Here is a 21,197-nt window from a genome sequence, read left to right as displayed (position 1 = left end):
CTCTTTGTTTTATCTTGTGTTTACATTTATTTTAATTTTCTTCAAAATAACTTGAAGTTTTATGTCACTGTTTTGCTATGACATGACACTTTATGGGAACTTATTTAAAGGGGAAAAAAAAACACAACAGTTCTCTACACCATGAGTGTAATTTATAAATAATTAGTTGTAGGCTCAGAAATTGAAACTACTCATCTCCATATTTTATTGCCAGGAATTGTTATCCCCTCAGGCTTTTTTCTTATGTGAAAGTACTGCTAGCACATAAGTGATTTTTAAATATACCAGACCCTCAAGAAGAATAAGAAAGCAAGATCTCATTTACATGGAAGTGATCAAAATGAGATGCGCAAGGAAGACAGTGTCTATGACTCTTTTTAGTGATCTAGAAAATTCCTTATCCTTTGAAATTCCTTTGAATGCAACCTTGAAAAGCATCATGGAACTCGTCCCTACAGCATTGCTCATCTGGAACCTTGAAGATACCAGTGGATTGCAGTGTCCAGGGTGATTTTTACTATAAAATACATCACAGAATCAGGCGTCCTGTAGTGAGGTTTGTTGGTGACACCTACTTACTGAAGAGAAGAAAGCTGATCTCTAAGCTCCATAATGAAAGAGTGGAGGTTGCTTCACAATCCACTATCATCTTGGGTTTGTGAAACTGAGTATGTGAGAACACTTGGGATTTTTTTTTTTGCAAGAAATCATCTCTATAAATGAGTTTCTGGAGTGGTTTTGTTAAAATTATACTTCAAATCTAAAATTTACACAAAGAGGTAACAAAGGGAAGCTTATCTGAAAATGGAGAGTGCTTTTAGTTACACTCTAAATATCACAATGGAAAGACTTGATTTTAATCTCAAACGTCAAGAACATGGAAAACTATTATTGTAACTTCTCCTCTGCTTCCAATAAGTATTAACTTGAAAACAGTTTCTCCTTTAAACTTTCTTCACAATAAATGACACTTACCTCCTTATCACAAAAAAAATCATGTATGAATCACAACTAAATGCTAATAGAAAACTGCTTCATGAAATGTAGGGTATTCTTTTAGAGAAGTGAGCCTAGTAGTTGTGGATGAGCCTTTTAAGCTTATAAATTCAATTTAAATTGCAAATGTAAACTATCAGAAGGAAACACCTGTAAGTTTTCCATCAGGCATCCACTGATTTTTAAGCAAATCAATAAATTGTAACAGCACAATGAATGTGCACCACACAATCCAAACAAATAAGGACTATCTTCTTATTATCATAAAAGCAATAAAAAAGCCTTGCACAGCATTCTTCCCTTAATTTGTCTTTCACTCTGCACCATAAAGATAAAAAAGTGCTGCATTTCCAAGGAGCATATTGTTTTACTGTGTATGTTTTTCATCACTGAAGTTTAAAGAGTATTGTTTTTTAATTTGCTGATGGAATCCATCAATTAGGATTAGCTTAAAAGTTGTGGGAGGATAATGACAAGGGTTATAAAGAGAAGAGGAATGTGTAGTATGAATTAATGGCGCTTTTATGGCACTTTTCATTGGATTCATGGCTGGGCTTATCTGATAAGTGAATAACTTATGGATATGTCAAAGCTGAGGAAGGAGAATATGGTTCAAGTAATCTGATTAGCAACACTCATATGAGAAAGATGGGATTAACCTCTGTGGTTAACTGTTGCTAAATCCTTGTATATAAATTATCATTTTTTAAAATTTTTAGTTCCTTGGCCTCAATGTCATCTAAGCAAAGTCTTTATTTCTTTCTGCCACTACCCAGCTACCTGACTTAGGAACATTTGCTATGGTAAAATTTAAGAGTCTCCATGTTTTTTCCTGTGAGAAGAAATCTTGACATTTTCTTCCATCTTTGAGGCTCTGTGTTTCTAGTTATTCTATTGGATGGTGAGCTAGGAAACCTAAGTTTACTAAATGTGACTCCTGATTACAAGTGGTAAACTGCCCTGCCTAGTGTCAGGAAGATGTGATACTCATTAAAATGTATAATTGAACTGATTATATACAGCTCTTTAAATAGGAAAGCTTAGACAGTTATCTCTGGTGCAGTTCGAAGTGAAACTTAACACAATTTCAGATATTTTCCCACTGAACTCTGCCCTGAACCAGAAAAGTTATCCTACCTAATAATATACAAATATGCAAATTGACCGCACCTTCGCTACGTCCAAGCCACACCCACCAGCCCAGCCACGCCCACCAACCAATCAGGACGAGTATGCAAATTACCCCGACAAAGATGGCGGCTAATTTGCATATCAAGACAGCATAGAAAGAAGCCAAGAGCTGCAGAAGGGAGCAAAGCTGCGGAGAAGCAAGCAAGTGCGGGGGGAGGCGGGGGGAGAAGGGAGGAGCGGAGGCGGGGCCGGGGGCCAAGGAAGGAGAGCGGGCGGGCTGGCGGAAAAGGGAGAAAAGCAGGCAGGCTGGCAGAGAAGGCAGGGCGGGGGAGAAGGGAGGAGCGGAGGTGGGGCCCGGGGAAAAGGAAGGAGAGCGGGCGGGCTGGCGGAGAAAGGAGAAAAGCAGGGGAGCTGGCAGAGAAGGTGGGGCGGGGAACAAGGGAGGAGAGCAGGCGGGGTGGGGTAGAGTGCAGCAGGAAACCCTATTGCAGGATTTTTCCTGCAACGGGAACACTAGTCATATATATAAAAAGGCTAATATGCAAATCAACCGAATTGCAGAACGACCACTCGTTATGACACACATTGACCACCAGGGGGCAGATGCACAACACAGGAGTTACCCCCTGGTGGTCAGTGCACTCCCATAAGGGGGAGTGCCGCTCAGCCAGAAGCCCTGAGCCAGGGCTGGCAAGCGCAGTAGCGGTGGCGGGAGTCTCTCCTGCCTCTGCAGCAGTGCTGAGGATGTCTGACTGACAGCTTAAGGCAGCTCCTCAGGGGATGTACGACTGACGGCTTAGGTACATCCCCCTGATGGCTCCCAGATTGCAAGAGGGCACAGGTTGGGCTGAGGGGTCCCCCACCCTGCCCCCCTGAGTTTAAGAATTTTGTACACTGGGTCTCTAGTCAATAAAAAACATGGTAATTCTTTCCTGAAACGTAATTGGCACATGAGCTGGAGTCAACCTAGGACATTTTGGACACTTTGAGACATGGTTTATTAAAAATGAAGTATCATTGGTGGCCTAGAGAGAAAAACTTGGTTTTTGGAAAGGTAAGAAAAGAGACTTTGTGTAGGGTCTCTCAACCCACCAATAATTGGAGCCAAAAAATTGCATGAGCAAAATTTTTTTCTCATCTAAATTTGAAAAACAGAAATGTTGAATACAAACATTGCTATTTTTCATTTGTTACGTCCTAGCACAGATTTCCTCTGAGGAAAAAATAGTCCGTAATTCATAGCCTGGATAAAATTGCTTATGAAATGAATACATGTTGGCATTTAGCAAACAAATTAGATCATTTCATCATTCTGTATTTTGACATACCATGCCAATAATGTTTAAAATCTACTGTGAGTTGTTCACTTATTTCAGGAAAGAATGGTGAAATTTCATGTGTTTTAAATTCATTAAAAGAAAAAATAAAATGTTTCTATTTCCACCAAAGTATGGCAGTATAATTAAGTTAGTCAGATTGAATTAAAACAGCTAAATTAACTTGAAGCCCTTTCTGCCATCCACTGTAAGTCTGCAATTTTTAATTAATGTTTAAAATGCAGTTTTCTTGTAGTTGATATATAATTTATAAAACAAAATATGTAAGCTTATGGTAATTTGAATATTTTCTTCATGAAAGATTCTTTTGGCCTTACAATGATAGAAAATGAATGCAAATATAATTTAGTTCTTTTCTAATTAAAATAAATGTTTCACTTTCTTGTTGTTCTACTTTTAAGTAAATTAAAACTTAATATACCATAAACCCAAGTAACTGGGGTATTAATAGACTTCAAATTATAGTTTAGAAACTATGAAGTCTGAGCTAGATGGTTGCCAATTTCCCAAGTGTCCTTTTTGAAATTCTAGGGTAATTCCATATCATATTCTATAATCAATTATGAACAGAATGATGGGCCCTTAGGGTAAATACATATTAATTCATCAGGCTACATGCAATATACAGTCTTGGCCTTGTTTTTCTGAAAAAAGGTCCATGACTTAATTAGATACCTATTATAAAAACTTAATTATAAACAAAATACAAAATTTAATATTAAAGTCTCCATTTAGTTATATATTTTTAAAAAATGACATCTCACCATGTCATAATTTATATGACCATGCTGAATTTCTTATGCATATAGAAATATAGAATGATTTTGCAAAAATATATAGTCTTCAATTTTAAAAATAGTTATAGAAAAATCAAATGCTCAAGATAAAACTGAAAAATGAGCTATGACTAAGTTATTGATTTGTTGTGCTTTTGGAATCTGTGAGATATAAAATAAAAATATATAGAAATCTTACAAGTTTGATCTGATAGACAGCCTTTAGAAAAACCAAGCAACCTCTTTTCCTGTATTAAAGGCTAACATAGAAATTCTTCAAATTTGTAGATGCTCCTTGCAACTGTACCAAATCTATATTTTAAGGAACATGAATGCATAAAGATTCAAAGATATGCCCAGTGCTGAACAGGCAGAGCTATCTACATTTTTAAAAACTTAAATTTTGATGAAATTATGTAATGACTATTTTTATGACCCCCAAAATAGAATGAGCTTGCATATTTTTTCACTAAGAATAACAATAAATAATATAAACTAAAGCCATTGCCTTTGAGATTAGGAAAAGATTTCTACATCCATAAATGTACTTTGACCATTCACACATTTTAAAATGGAAATGTTTAATGAATTACCCATGCAACCTGAGGTTTCAGGTATTCACAGTCAACCGTGCTCTTAAAATATTAAATGAAAAATTCCAGAAACAAACATTTCATAAGTTTTAAACTGCTTGTTATGAATAACAGAATGAAATATTGAGCATCCCCATTACCCAGCCCAGGATGTCAATTATCCCTTTGTCCAATGTCTCCTCGCTGCCCATGCTCCTGCCCATTAGTCATTGAGTAGCCATCTCTCTTATCAGAGTGACTGCCATGGAATCCTAGTGCTTGTGTTCAAGTCACCCATACTTGACTTAACAATGGCCCCAAAGTGCAATGAGGCTGGCGATTCAGATATGCTAAAGAGAGGCTGGAAAAGGTGAATACAGTTCAATAAGGTGTTTTCAGGGGGAGAGAGAGAGAGACAGAGAGATAGAGAGAGACAGAGAGAGAGAGAGAGAGAGAGAGAGAGAGAGACCACATTACATAACTTTTAATACAATGTATTGTTACAGTTGTTATATTTTATTATTAATTATTGATGTTGATCTCTTACTGTGCCCAATTTATAAATTAAACTTTATAATAGGTATGAATGTACAGAAAAACAAAACATAGTATATATAGGGTTAAGTACTATCCATGGTTTCAGGCATCCCTGAGGTTTTGGCATGTAGCCCCTATAAATAAGGCAGGACTACATTAGACACCAACATAACAATATTGTTTAACTCTATGAAATAAACTTGTTCATGATGTTTTCACACTTTTATGTTTAGTATTTTCCAATGTTATTTAATAAACATGTTTTACTTTAGTAAAAATAAAAATGGAAAATTATTTTGATAAATTTGTTTACACATTTGTATACATACATCATGCCCATAATTAGTACAAAAAAATAAACAGAACCAAAAGTTTAAAGAAGGAAATATACTATAAACCTTTAAGTGGCTATTTCTGAGCATTGGAATTTTAGTTTACAACCTTGTTTCTACTTTTTCAAACTTTCTAAGTTTACTTTATTTAGCATATTATGTATTTTTAAAATTCTGTATCATCTCTAACATGACCACATTTAAAGAATTATTATTTAAATAACAGTGACTGTTATATCTGTTTGTGTTTGTTCTTAAATCTTTGTTAAGGGGTTATATGCTTTAGGAAACTTCTTTATCCAGGATCTCCCAAAAATATGGTGAAAATTTATTTTTAGTTTTAAAATACAGGTGCACAATTCTTTGTAACTTGAATATAACCTTAAGTATTTTAAAATTTTTGTTTTTGAACATTTTTACTGGTGATGTCCCAGTTGAGTAAGCATTCTGTTAAACAAAAAATTTTAGTTACCCAAAGATTGAATTAACTGAATGACATCCTTTAGTCAGTCTTAAATAAAAGCAATTAAAAGAGTTATAATGGGAAAAACCTATTCAAAGTATAATGGTATAGAATACTGTATAAATGTAACTCACTAAACATAATTTAAACTTTCCTTAATGGCTGAGAATTCATAGTGCCAAAGAGTCTTATAATAGACTGCCTATGAACTTGAACTCAACTGTACTCCTGTCACAAATATGGTTCTCACTGTTCCACAAACATGTTTTGACTATTTTTACACCAAGCATTCTCTGGAAGTGAAGCAGGTTCTTACTTCCCCCTCACCCATTATCACCCCACACATGCTTTGTACATTTCAAGTATCGCCTTCTTAGGACCAGTCCATGCTGTTAATTTTCCTTTGAAATGCTCTATTTTCCCTTCAAAAAGCTATGCTCAGTGAACTTCAATTTCTCATAATTTGCAATCTAATTTACAAAATTCATTGTTTAAACTAGTGCAATCTATTTCCACTTCAGAATAATGGTTACCTCAGGGAAGGATGAAGGAAATGAGGTAAGATGAACATATCTGTATCATTTTATTTCTTTACAAAAATAAAATATAGTATTTATTAGAAAAATAGTACATGTTAAAATGGGTGTAGATATACTTAGTTGTCAAATTATATTATAAACATGCAGTTTTACTGTTTGCAATATATCACACATAAAAATACTTCTATCTTCCCTAAATTAACTGAAATGTCAATTTGATGACTCTTCTTTTTTTTTTCATTTTTTATTAAGGTAATATATGTGTACATATCTTACATTTGCCCCCCCGACCCCACTACCATACATGCCCTCACCCCCCAGAGTTTTGTGTCCATTGGTTATGCTTATATGCATGCATACAAGTCCTTCAGTTGATTTCTTATCTCCCTCACCTCTCCTTAACCTTCCCGCTGTAATTTGACATTCTTTTTGATGCTTTACTGTCTCTGTATCTATCTTTTTGTTCAATAGTTTATAATTTTCTTTATTAACCATAAATGGTAAGAATTCCTTCTTTTTTATGGCAGCATAGTATTCCATTGTATAGATGTACCATAGTTTTCTGATCCAGTCATCTGCTGACAGGCACCTAGGCTGTTTCCAAATCTTAGCTATTGTAAATTGTGCTGCTATGAACATAGGTGTGCATATATCCTTTCTTATTGGTGTTTCCAGTTTCTTAGGATATATTCCTAGGAGTGGGTCAAATGGGAGTTCCATTTTCAGTTTTTTGAGGAAACTCCATACTGTTTTCCACAGTGACTGCACCAGTCTACATTCCCACCAGCAGTGCACGAGTATTCCTTTTTCTCCGTATCCTTGCCAACACTTGTCGTTTGTTGATTTGTTGATGATAGCCATTCTGACAGGTGTGAGATGGTACCACATTGTTGTTTTGATTTGCATCTCTCGGATAATTAGTGACTTTGAGCATGTTTTCACGTGTCTCTTGGCCTTCCTTCTGTCTTCTTTTGAAAAGATTCTATTTAGGTCCATTGCCCATTTTTTTTTATTGGATCATTTATCTTCCCTTTATTAAGTTGTATAAGCTGCCTGTACATGTTGGAGATTAAACCTTTATCAGTGATAACAATTGCAAATATGTTCTCCCATAGAGTGGGCTTTCTTATTGTTTTGTTGATGGTTTCTTTTGCTGTAAAAAAGCTTTTTATTTTGATGTAGTCCCATTTGTTTATTTTCTCTTTAGCTTCCATTGCCCTAGGGGCAGTATCAGTGAAGAAATTCTTTCGACATATGTCTGAGATTTAACTGCCTGTGGATTCCTCTAGTATTTTTATGGTTTCCCGTCTTATGTTTAAGTCCTGTATCCATTTTGAGTTTATTTTTGTGTATGGTGTAATTTGGTGATCTAGTTTCATGTTTTGCATGTATCTGTCCAATTTTCTCAACATCATTTATTGAAGATACTGTCTTGACTCTATTGTATGCTCATGCCTCCTTTGTCAAATATTAATTGAGCATAGTGGTTTGGGTTGATATCTGGATTCTCTATTCTATTCCATTGATCTATATGTCTGTTCTTGTGCCAGTACCATGCTGTTTTGAGAACATTGGCTTTGTAATACAGCTTGAAATCTGGTATTGAGATCCCTCCTACTTTATTCTTATTTCTCAGGATTGATGTGGCTATTCAGGGTCTTTTTTTATTCCAGATGAATTTTTGGAGAGTTCTTTCTAGGTCTGTGAAATATGCCGTTAGTATTTTAATGGGGAGTGCATTGAATCTATACATTGCTTTGGGTAGTATGGACATTTTAATGATGTTGAATCTACCAATCCATGAACATGGTATGTTCTTCCATCTGTTTACGTCTTCCTCTATCTCTTTTTTCAGTGTCTTGTAGTTTTCCGCGTATAGGTCTTTTACCTCCTTAGTTAAGTTTATTCAATTTGATGTCTCTTGATATGTTTACAGGGTTATGGGCATGCCTAACAATAAAATTTGGTTTTGATATTTTAATTTAGTTTTTCTTTTTGAAAGTAACTCATTATTATTTTACGTGTAGATTAATTGGTAGCAGTGAATTCAGAAATTCACAGTAGAAAAGTTGTCAGTATTCTATATGATAAACAAATTCTAAGGCCTGTCAGAGATATTTTTAAGGAGAATATTCTACTCATGAAAAGAATTATGTCCAAAATATTTAACCAGTCTTACAAATTCTTGCTGCCATATTTACCCTCACAGGCAAGAACTCTAGAATGGAGTCAGAGTGCTACTGAAAATGCTGTTTTCATTGACAAGTTCCAATTTTGGAGAAACTGAATTTTCTCCTTTTCAGTCCTTGTTGTCCCTAAACTATTTCACTCCAATCAGTACCAACCCCAACCAGGCAGCCTTTGCCCCCCTCTTTTTAAATATCATTGTTATTTTTATTGTGATGTAATTGACAAAATTGAAAGATATTAAAAATGTACAACATAGCCAAAACTGGTTTGGCTCAGTGGATAGAGCGTCGGCCTGCAGACTGAGGGGTCCCAGGTTCGATTCCGGTCAGGGGCATGTACCTTTGTTGCGGGCACGTCCCCAGTGGGGGTGTGCAGGAGGCAGCTGATCAATGTTTCTCTCTCACCGATGTTTCTAGCTCTCTGTCCCTCTCTCTTCCTCTCTGTGGAAAATCAATAAAATATATTTTAAAAAATTTACAACATAATGATTTGATATACACAGACACTGTGAAAGGATTCCAGCCATCAATTTAATTAACACATCCATTGCCTCACATATTTACCATTTTTTGTTGTTGAGAACATTTAGTTCTTACCCTCTTAGGAAATTTTAGACAACAACACAGTGTTATCAACTGTAGTCACATTAGAGCCTCAGACCTTCATCATCTTATATAACTGAAAATGCGTACCCTTTTACCAACTGATATCCAGATAAAAAAGAGGATAAATAGGAAACCAAAACATAATCTACATAATAAAAGAGTAACATGCTAATTGACTGTACCTTTGTGACACCCACCAGCCAATCAGGAGTAAGTATGCAAATTAACCCAACAAAGATGGCAGATTAATTTGCATATGCTGGCGCCAAGCAGCTGGGGACGGGGTGGGATGCTTGTGTTGTTGCCATGGTGATGACACAGGCATGCCGTACCACCCTAGCAGCTCTGGGCCTCTGGGCAGCATAGGAAGGCAGAAAGGCAGCTTCGGGCCGGAGGCCAGAGTGAAGGTGGTGCCGGCAGCCAGGGGAATTAAGGCCCATTCTGGCACGAATCTTCATTTGTGCATTGGGCCACTAGTAATACTGTGATATCATCATAAGAATTGCTTATTAAGCAAGTAAAATACAGTGCCTCATGCCAGCCTGATAGCATCCATACCAAGTGGGTATTATTGTTAATAGAACAGATAAAGCATCCAAGGTTTGGGGAGATTAAGTAACTTGGGCACATTCACTCATCTAGGAAGCAGCATCGTGATTTCAAATCTAAAGCCACCTGATTGCAGTGTCATCATCCTTAGCAACTACACCACACAGTTGCACACGCAGAACCCTCCTAAAATTGGAACACTCAGGCATGTGCAATTCACATATCACCACAGTATATTTTTTTGGCCCTCTCTGTTCAATGCAACTCAAATCTTGTTCATGTCTATTAACTTAGTAATCCTTTCAAAGAACATACCTAAGGTAATTTAAATGTTTCTTAAATATCAGATGAATACCAACGAAACTTAATTTTGAGAGAAAATGAAAACTGAGTAATACATCTGAACAGTTGGAGTGAATTAATATTCATTCACATGATATCCATTTCAAAAGGAGGAACCAAATGGAACGGAATTTCTCAACATAATTAACAGTTACAAATATGCTTTTTATTTACATCTGAATAATTGCAATATGTAAAAATGTCTGTTATAGTAAAATCTATGTTAAAAGACAATTATTTACATTGTACTCTTGAATTAGAGATATTTTAGGGAGAATCAAAGAAAATAAATGAAGATTAAAGGTTTATACAAAAATAAAGATTAGAAGGTAGATGATTTAGAAGTATACATACACATATTTCAGAAGCTATAAGTTCTGTCATAGTTTATATCTATTACTTACTAAAGGCCTCACACTACAAGACTGCCATTAAATAACTATTTGCAATACTTATTTAACTATTTCATGTCTAAATATAAAAATAATATATTGCAATTAATTTCCCAAAATATCATATAACATAATAGATTAAAAATCAGGATTAAAATGAAGCTAGTGCATGTATATCTGAAGTATGTAATATTTAGATTCTTTCAAAAGTAAAGTCTTCAGAAAATAATACTGTATTTATAGTTATATAAAATAGAAATTTGAAGATAATTTAGCATTTATAATTTTATTGTCAAAGACATCATATGATGCACTTATACTGCTTCCCTGCAGTTGATCTGTTATGTTTGTTTTGCTTTATGTTTATTTTTAGACCTTTTTTAGACTATTTTTTCCCTCAAAAAGAGATTTGTCATGAAGCATTATTTATTTCCTCTTGTCTGGCAGTTCAATTTACAGGTAGCGCACTTACATTGGCACATTCCTGTTTCCTTCCCTTGTTCTCATTAGCAGGGCATCTTAATCTTCTCTCCCCAGTGCCTTTCTGAATAGTCACACTGTATCACTATCCCCTTGGGATCTAAACAAAGAGTGAATAGAAAATTAGGATCACAACCAAGTAAGTTTAAGTATAAGGTCATAATAATGAAAAATCAATAGTACATAAAGAGGCATTTGTAAATCAGCTTGAGGCTTGTTTGTGTGGTGCTGTTACAATTTCCATGATTTCACTACTTTTCAGTTGAAATCTATGACAATATCTTCCACATTCTTTCATCATAACACATATCTTATTGGGCTCTATAGCAGTCCCACCCCTGCATTGATTTTCGGTTTCCATGAACCTGGTCCATACTATTTTTCATGATCATAAGGATTCCTACTGTGCTTGTAAGTGAATTTGTATGTGTACAAAAAAACCTGTAGTGGCCTGTTCTGATTTATGTATTTGTCTTTCCTTCTTCTTGACTTTGTGTAGAGATGAGTAAAATAATAATAGAGGCAAGATGAGTTTTCTTCATCATTGTTATGCTGACTATAAATGCTTTGGAGATTCCAGTGCAGCCATGTGGAGGGAGGAATGAAATACCTGAGCAGCAACATCCCAACAGGATGCCATATAGGAATTGATATTACACAGAGGATGCCCAGCTGGGTGCGGAGGAAGGTCCGCACAAGAGAGTGAGAAGTGCAGCACTGTGTGAGCACTTCACAGGTTAGTTATCCCAGGAGACAATACCATTAAAAATATATATATATATATATATATATATATATATATATATATATTTCTGTTGATTTCTTAGAGGAAGGGAGGAGAGAGAGATAGAAATATCAATGATGAGAGAAAATCATTGATTGAATGTCTCCTGTATACCCCACACTGGGGATCAAGCCCGCAACAAGGGCATGTGCCCTGACCAGGAATCAAACTGTGACCTCCTGGTTCATAAGTCCACACTCAACCATTGAGCCATGCTGGCTGGGCACAACACCAGTTTTATAATGCAAGCTGGATGGTGCAAAGTCTTCCAAAAAATCAAAACAAAGTTTTATTTTATAAAGTTATCATTTAGCTAACACTTAAGATTCCAAAGACTAATAACATCATTAAAAAAACCTCAAAATAAAGGCAATAGAAACCAAACAGCCAAGGCAGTAAGGAATAGAGTATTGTGGGCTTGCAGAAGAGACAAGCATTTTGTTATGATCAAGTGTTGGCGGCACTGAGAATGGTTATTTCAGTTCTTCAGGATGGGCAATAAAGTATTAACAGAATAAAGCCTCTTTTAACATTTGTTAATATTCAAATAGCTGTTGACAATACAGTAAGTAGTATACTAAGTAATTTACTTTTATCACTTTATTTGATTCTCAAAACAATCTTATGGTAGAATATAAAATCTCTGAAAGAAAGAAACTTAGTAAAAGGTTGAGTCATGAACCTATTCTCAAAGTCATTAGATCATATTGCTTAAGCATATAGTAGAATCAAATCAAATCCTTTGCAACTTACTGTATGTAACTTGGATAGTAAATTAAATAATGTATATTCCTGCCCTAGCTGGTTTGGCTCAGTGGATAGAGCGTCAGCCTGCGGACTGAAGGGTCCCAGGTTCAATTCCAGTCAAGGGCACATGCCTGGGTTATGGGCTTGATCTCCAGTAGGGGATGTGAAGGAGGCAGCCAATCAATGATTCTCTGTCATCACTGATGTTTCTATCTTTCTTTCTCTCTCCCTGCCTCTATAAAATCAATAAAGATATATTTAAAAAAGGAATAATATATAGTCCTGATTGGAGAGTAAGGATACGGTTATTATTACCAAATTTTATCATCTTGATAAAATTATGTTTAAAAAACTCTCAGATATTATTTTATATCTATTATCGATCAATACTTACAACTTGGCTACTTTTACTCTACTTGGAAAGAAAGAACCAAAGTTCTCTGGCCAAGAGTGGGAAAAACTGAAAAACTTGCTGATCCTCTGATATTTTTATTCATTCACTCATGTATTTATGAAATGAGAATGATATAAAATATTGTGAACCATAAAAACATGGGTCCTCTTGACATTATTGTCATGCATATAATAGAATTCTGATTTAATAAAAATTAATCACACTCTGATGTTCAGGAAATCTTACTTGCACATGACCATAGTCATACAGATTGAAAGCACAATTTCTTTAAAACAAACTTCTCTATATATTGCAGATCTACCAATTGAAGGTGGTGAACCAAATATATAGATTGTAGAACTCAGAGGAAAAAAAATCTCGATATTATTGAGAGGAAAATTCAGAGCTGTAACTTACTAGCAATGAGATTCACTGGAACTTCCAGGATATTGCATTATTGCACAGTATTAAGTGCAAATTGGAGAGACAATTAAGGACAATAGATTGAAGTGCTGAGAACTTTATCCACTGCAGCTGCCTGTCTACCAACTCTTGCTCTTGATTTTTGGTCTGTAACTATCCCTTGCCCTTCCACTGGATAAAATCCAGATTGTTCAAGAAATGCTACTTGCAACATAATATCTCTACTAGAGGCCCGTTGGCAGAAAGATTCCTGCAAGAATAGGGCTTCCTGCGGCCGCAGCAACTATTTACATTGTACTCTTTCAGCTCCCTTTTCCGCTGCCTCGCTCCCTCCCTTCTCTGCTGCCTCACTCCCTTCTCCGCCACTTCGCTCCCTTCTGCAGCACTTGGCTTCCTTCTATGCTGTCTTCAGTCTTTGCTCCTCGCCTGCGTATGCAAATTAACTGCCATCTTTGTTGGGTTAATTTGCATACTCGTTCCTTATTGGCTGGTGGGTGTAGCGGAGGGACAGTCAATTTGCATGTTTCTCTTTTATTAGTGTAGATTCCCCTAAACTAGCGGAATTCTGGCTGAAACTTGAATGTCCCCATAAAGCCCTACCTTATTTTGCCCTTAGGCCCTAAGTTAGAACATTCCTTAGGAACCTCCTCATGGCAACAGTTTGTAATGCTCTGCTTGGTTTTCTTCTTCTATGATATTAATATGGAGATGTGTACATAATTGCCTAAAAATTGAAAAAAAAAACACACTAAAATATTCATTGCTGCCTGTTATTTATAGATGACATTTTTCTTGTTATAGCATGTGCTTTCTGTCCCCGCTGTCTTCTTTCATCACCACATAGCATTTACAGCAGTGGTTCTCAGCCAAGTGGGATTCTCCTCCCCAGGGGATATTTGGCCAAAAAGTTGTTATACCTGTAAAGGGGTGTGTTACCAGCATCTGGGGACAGAGACCAGGGATGCTGCCAAACATCCCACAGTGCACAGAGAAATCCTACAACAAAGAATTATCCAGTCCCAAATGTCAATAGTGCCCATGTTGAGAGACTATGATTTAGACAAAGAAGCTCAGTTACTATATAAGAAATATAATTGTTACCAGACATGTAAAGCCCCAAGATGTAAAAATTTAATTTAGGGCATAAAATTTATCTAGTGGTGGTTTGGAGTTCAAATGTTATTTTCCCCCATGGTAAAATATAGTTGATCTTTAAAAATATGCATTTATGCATATCCTATATAATAAAGAGATAATATGCTAATTAGGCTGGTTGGTGGAATGACTGTCTGGATGACCTTCCAGACGAAGTCGGGGCTGTGAGGGCCGAGCCCCTTGCAGAATTTCATGCATCAGTCCTCTAGTATGCATAGAAGTTCTATGATATGCATAACCCATGGGCACAGACAATAGGCTGGTGGAGGCCTGAGGTAGGGGCGGGCTATAAGAGGTTAATGGGAGAAAAAAGGGGACATATATAACACTTTCAACCATAAAGATTTACCAATAAATACAAAAATAAAAACATGCATTTATTTTTTTAAAATCAATGATAACCCTTTTTACATTAAAGTACTATTGGCATACCATATCATATGAGTTTCAGGTGTACAACATAGTTATTCACTATTAATATACCTTACAAAGTGACCACCATGATACATCTAGAAATCATTTGTCACCAAATAGTTACTGTGATACTTTTGACTGTCTTCCCTATGCTATGCATACATCCCTGTGGCTTATTTATTTTATAATTGGAAGTTTGTCCCTTTTATTTCCCTTCACCTTTTTTGTCCATCCCCAACTCCACTCCCCTCTGGCACCCATCAGTTTGTCCTCTGTATCTATTACTCTGCTTCCACTTTGTTTTGTTTGTTCACTGGTTTTTGTTGTTTTTAATTCCATGTATAAGTGAAATCACATGATATTTGTCCTTCTGTGTCTGACTTATTTTACTTAACATGCATTTTAAAATAGGTTTCTAGAATTGAAAGAAATTTTAACATTCTCAAAACTCTTACATATTTCTATTTCATTTAGCACATCTCTATAATTAACTCCATTTTCCCCAAATATACAATGAGATTGACACTAATAGTATGATTTATTTGTGCTGATTAAATTCTCCCCTAATTATTAAAGGCTAAAAATAGGGCTAAATATTCATTTTGCATAGTTAAAGATTTTTTTTAAATAACAAAACGGATGTTCTTATCAATTTACAAATGATTACTTTTCCTTTTGATTGCACATACATGTTTAAACTTTCAAAATTATTTGTATTAATATGTATTAGCATTAGACCCTTAAAAAAAGACAATCTTTCATTTTATATCTGTCAGATATTAATCCCATTTTTGACATTAATATTCATGTTTTTGACAAAAGCACTTTTGACCATTATACATTTTTAAATTGTCAGCTTATGATTATTTAAACACTATAACTTGGTACAGTTCTAAAATGTGAAAGTTATACAGATCTAAAAGTTGCATCAACAAAAAAAACAAAAATAATATTTTGAATTAAAATTTTATATTTAAATTTGAAAAAATTTAACACTAGCGTAAAATATATACATTATGCAGAAGATTTAGTCAAAGTGTAAAATGAAAAGATAAGATGTCTGAAAAATAAGAACCCTTCTGCATAATATCATTCTTGTTATAGGTTTTAATAAAAATGATGTTGGCAGTCAGACATTCATCTCTGTAGTGTGATATTTTTCATTAAATGGACCAATCCAACAAACAAAAGTTTATCTTATCTAATAAAAGAGTAACATGCAAATTGACCATCACTCCAACACACAAGATGGCTGCCCCCATGTGGACACAAGATGGACGCCACAAGATGGCCAACAGGGGAGGGCAGTTGGGAGGGACCAGGCCGGCAGAGGAGGGAAGTTGGGGGCGACTAGGCCTGCAGGGAAGGGCAGTTGGGGGGGACCAGGCCTGCAAGGGAGGGCAGTTGGAGGGTACCAGGCCTGCAGGAGAGAGAAGTTGAGGGTGACCGGGCCTGCAGGGAAGGGCAGTTGGGGGGGACTAGGCCTGCAGGGGAGGGAAGTTGGGGGTGATCAAGCCTGCAGGGGAGGGCAGATAGGGGTGACCAGACCAGCAGAGGAAGGAAGTTGGGGGCGACCGGGCCTGCAGGGAATGGCAGCTGGGGGGGACCCAGGCCTGCAGGGGAGAGCAGTTGGGGGGGACCAGGCCTGCAGGGGAAGGCAGCTGGGGGGGACCAGGCCTGCAGGGGAAGGCAGCTGGGGGGGACCCAGGCCTGCAGGGGAGAGCAGTTTGGGGGGACCAGGCCGGCAGGGGAGGGCAGTTAGGGGTGACCAGGCCAGCAGGGGAGGGCAGTTAGGGGCAATTGGGCTGGCAGGGGAGCAGTTAGGCATCAATCAGGCTGGCAGGGGAGTGGTTAGGGGGTGATCAGGCTGGCAGGCAGAAGCGGTTAGAGGCAATCAGGAAGGCAGACAGGCGAGCAGTTGGGAGCCAGCAGTCCTGGATTGTGAGAGGGATGTCTGACTGCCCGTTTAAACGGGCAGTCAGATATCCCTCGAGGGGTCCCAGATTGGAGAGGGTGCAGGCTGGGCTGAGGGACACCCCTCCCCCGTGCATGAATTTCTTGCACCAGGCCTCTAGTCTTTATTATAAGCTTCTAAAACTAGAATGAATTTAAATCCCTCAATAGATCAAAAATTTTTTACAAAATATTATGTATCAATTTTTCACAGTCTATTTTCTCCCTCAGAATCTCGTCTCTGTTTCTGCTTCTTCTTTCCAACCTTTTTCTGGTTGACATGGGGTCACTGTTATATGACAGTGATGGACAATAAGAGTACACAGGTACACACACATGTACACACACACACACACACACTCACACACTTTTCTGCTCTGTTTTGGTCTGCTTTTTCTCATCACCTTGCAGTGGCAATTATGAATAATGTCAGTGGTAAATATTTCTCCCGTGTGGACAGGCTGTTCCCACTGTTAGCTATCCCTCTTGGGAGGCCATTGCTCATGGACAACTTCCCTAATCACCTCAGGTTGGATCAGATACTCAGTGCACAGCCACTTCCTTACAATCTTACCTTTATCTTAGTGCTTTCCACATTAAAATAAGTAGTTATGTATTTGATTAATCATATAACCTTTTTCCCATCCAAATTATGATCTTCAAGAAAGAAAAGCCATTTTCATCTTTTCCAGGGTAGCCAATGAGCCTTGCAGTCTAGGTCTGATAGGTAGATAGATGCTTAGTGAATTTTTATTAAATGAATGCATGAAAGATAAATTGATGGAAAATGAACTAATGAATGAATGAATGAATACAGCCTAATATCTAACTTCAATATTCATGAAAATTTTCATCAATTGTGTCTAGATTTTAGAACCCTAAATCATACTATTATTTATTTAGCCATCTTAAATGGATTGAATAAGTCATTCTCCACTAAACCTTTATTTAGCGGAGACTGTCAAATGAACATGATTAAACAACTTTCAAAGACACATGTTTATATATTTTTTTTCTGAAACTGAGGGTGAGATAATGTGACCACTGTCTTTAAAAAAAAAAAATCTTCTATTGAAGTCATTGAAGTGATATTGCTTTAGTGATATTGTTTGATGAACACTTGTATCAAATTTTTAAAAAAATTCTTTTTCTCATTTCTTTTTACTAACTTTTAAAATATATATGTTTTAATATATATTTTATTGATTTTATTACAGAGAGGAAGAGAGAGGGATAGAGAGTTAGAAACATCGATGATAGAGAAACATCGATCAGCTGCCTCCTGCACACCCCCCACTGGGGATGTGCCCACAACCAAGGTACATGCCCCTGACCGGAATCGAACCCGGGACCCTTCAGTCCACAGGCCGACGCTCTATCCACTGAGCCAAACCGGTTTCAGCAACTTTTAAAAGATTTATCACCTACATGGTACTGCTACATCTACAAGTGCTTCTTTGATGCATTACAACCAGCTTTGTCTCAGTCGATTGGGTGTTATGCCTTTAGTCACAAGTCACAGACACCAAGGATATTAATACATTTTTAAATATGTAAGTGAAAATCTTGAGGTATGGGAGGTGGAAGGTTCATTATCTTGGTGTGTAGTTTGCAGGTTCTTTTAATTTCTCCGATCAGGTATCTCTTTAGCTTTGCCCCAGTACTGGCTCTCTTTGTGGTTGTAGAAGGGTTATAACACTTCCCAGCATCACCTCACAGCAATCTACACAAGATAATCTTTTCCAGAGCCCTCAATATCAACTTCCCTTCAAGTCTTATTGGCCACAAGTGAATCACATGCCCATCCCCAAGCAAAGAGGAATGTCATCTCTGTGACTGACTCAGGCCGATCAGGGTCTCCTTAGAGTCGGGATTGTAGCCGCCTTCCCCTAAATAATGTTCCGTGAATAAATTCCTGAAAAATGCATATCTCTCAGCAAGCTAGAAAGGTTGAGAGCCCCCATAATTAGGTAATAAAAATTTCTGCCACACTAAGTATTTTTCAAAAAACTTTCTTAGTAACCATATTTTATAAAGAAACTTTGAGACTATTATTTATACTATACACTATAAATCATTGATATACATTTTTATTGCATCTTGACTTTTGGATTTTAGAATAATGCCCTTTTTCTCTACTATTTAGTTGATATTGTGTCGTTAGCATTCTGGTTTCTCATAAAAATTTTTAGAAATATGGAATGTGATTTAAGGAATAGAAATAACTTCTAAAACAAACAAAAAAAACTATCACTTAAAAATGATCATTGAATCACTTCTTTCCATTTTGATGGGTTTTAATCTCTTTTATTGTGAAATGTTTTAAAACGTTTTCAGTGTTCCTTTGCAATTAGGTTTTGGACAGATTCTTCTTCTTCTTCTTTTTTTTTTTTTAAATAGATTTTTGGAATGAGGTCATCCTTTGATAGTGTGATTCACTGTCTGGGCCTCTTAGGCTGCATCATTCAGTCCCTTCATGGTTATGGTCTTTGTACTGAATGGTAGGCTTCACATTTCACTAGTGGAGAATTTATTATGCTTTTCTTAACAGCCCCACTTCCTCTCATATATAAAAATCATCTTACTTAAAACATTAAAAAGAAATATATTTTGTATTTACCAGTTACTAAAATGTTGGATAATGTTTAGAATGTCCTTTAATGTTGAACAATGTAATTCATAACTCTGCTGCAATTCTTCTCAGAGCAGAAAAACATTCTCCAATATGAAGCCATTAAACAGGTTTATTGCAAAATTTAATAGAAAACATAGTTCTTTTAAAGTTCCAGAATTACCCCAAAGCCTAAAATATGCCAGGACCAACGTAGAACACTATAGTTTGTTAGGCATAGTAGTATAATTATCTTCCTTCCTTCCTGGTTCTGAGGGGTGGAGAATAGATAGGATTTTAGTGGGTGAAACAACAATTTTTGTAGATAGTTGTAAATAAAGGTCCAGTGCTTCTCCAGATTTGTGGATACCACAGAGGATTTATTTTATTCCCACAACTTACACATCCTATTTGCACAGCCAAGGAGTCACACAGAGCTATGTGCAATTGGCCCATAAACGATGTGGGGCCTAGGTCCCTCACACAGTAAAAATCTGACTTTAAAAATTTTAAAGTCAATATAATTTTTGACTCCCCAAAAATTAAGAACTGTTAAAAAATAAAATTGAACCAAGTAAATTTAAAGATATATTTATCTTTAATAGGCCCTAAATGGTGTCACTCCTACTAAAAGCCCATGATACCAAACCTAGATTTAATACCAGATCTAGACGTAGTTTCAACCTCTCCAAAAAAAATAAAAAAATAAAAAAAATAGCCTTAATCAGCCAGCCTGGAACTTTCCAGTGAACATCAAGGAGGTAATATGACACTTGGGTTCTCTTCACCCCCAAAACAGACACCATAGAGAGAAAAGATAATCTGCATAATAAGGTCCCTCCCAGTCCCTTTCTGCCAAAAGATGTTCTGGTCTTAAAAATAATCCTTTCTTTTCTTTTGTTAAAACCTCCTCTACCCCACCCTTTTTTATATAAAAAAACACACTTTTATTTTGTACGGTCCCTAAGACGGGATACTTCCCATCAGGAATCAAATAATAGAACTGATTAGATCCTCAAATTTACTCCACTGAATTTTATTCTTTGATATTACTAATAGCCTACTGTGACCTTGCTTATAATATAAACAGTTGGTGAACACATAGTTTGTACATGTATCATATACTATATTCTTCAAATAAACTAAGCTAGAGAAAAGAAAATGTTACTAAGAAAATCATAAGGAAGAGAAAATGCATTTATAGTGTTTCTTAAAAAAAAGTCTGTTTAATATGTGGACCTGTGTTGTTCAAGGATCAACTGTACTTGAATTGCAACCAAAGAAACTAAAGAGAGACCCTGGTGTGCTTATTACAAGATACAGAGGCTAAACTAAGGCTGTATAGGAAACCAGGCTCTGTGTACAACTGGAGAGATGAGGTAGGGGATTGTGTCATGCATAAAAGGTGATCTTTAAAATGTTAATTTGTTTTAATAACTTAATCACTCCTACTCTCACCTGAGCATATCTTCCAA

The sequence above is a fragment of the Cnephaeus nilssonii genome (assembly GCF_951640355.1).
Source record: "Cnephaeus nilssonii genome assembly, chromosome: 5".
NCBI lineage: Eukaryota > Metazoa > Chordata > Mammalia > Chiroptera > Vespertilionidae > Cnephaeus > Cnephaeus nilssonii.
This window is presented reverse-complemented; position numbering follows the sequence as displayed.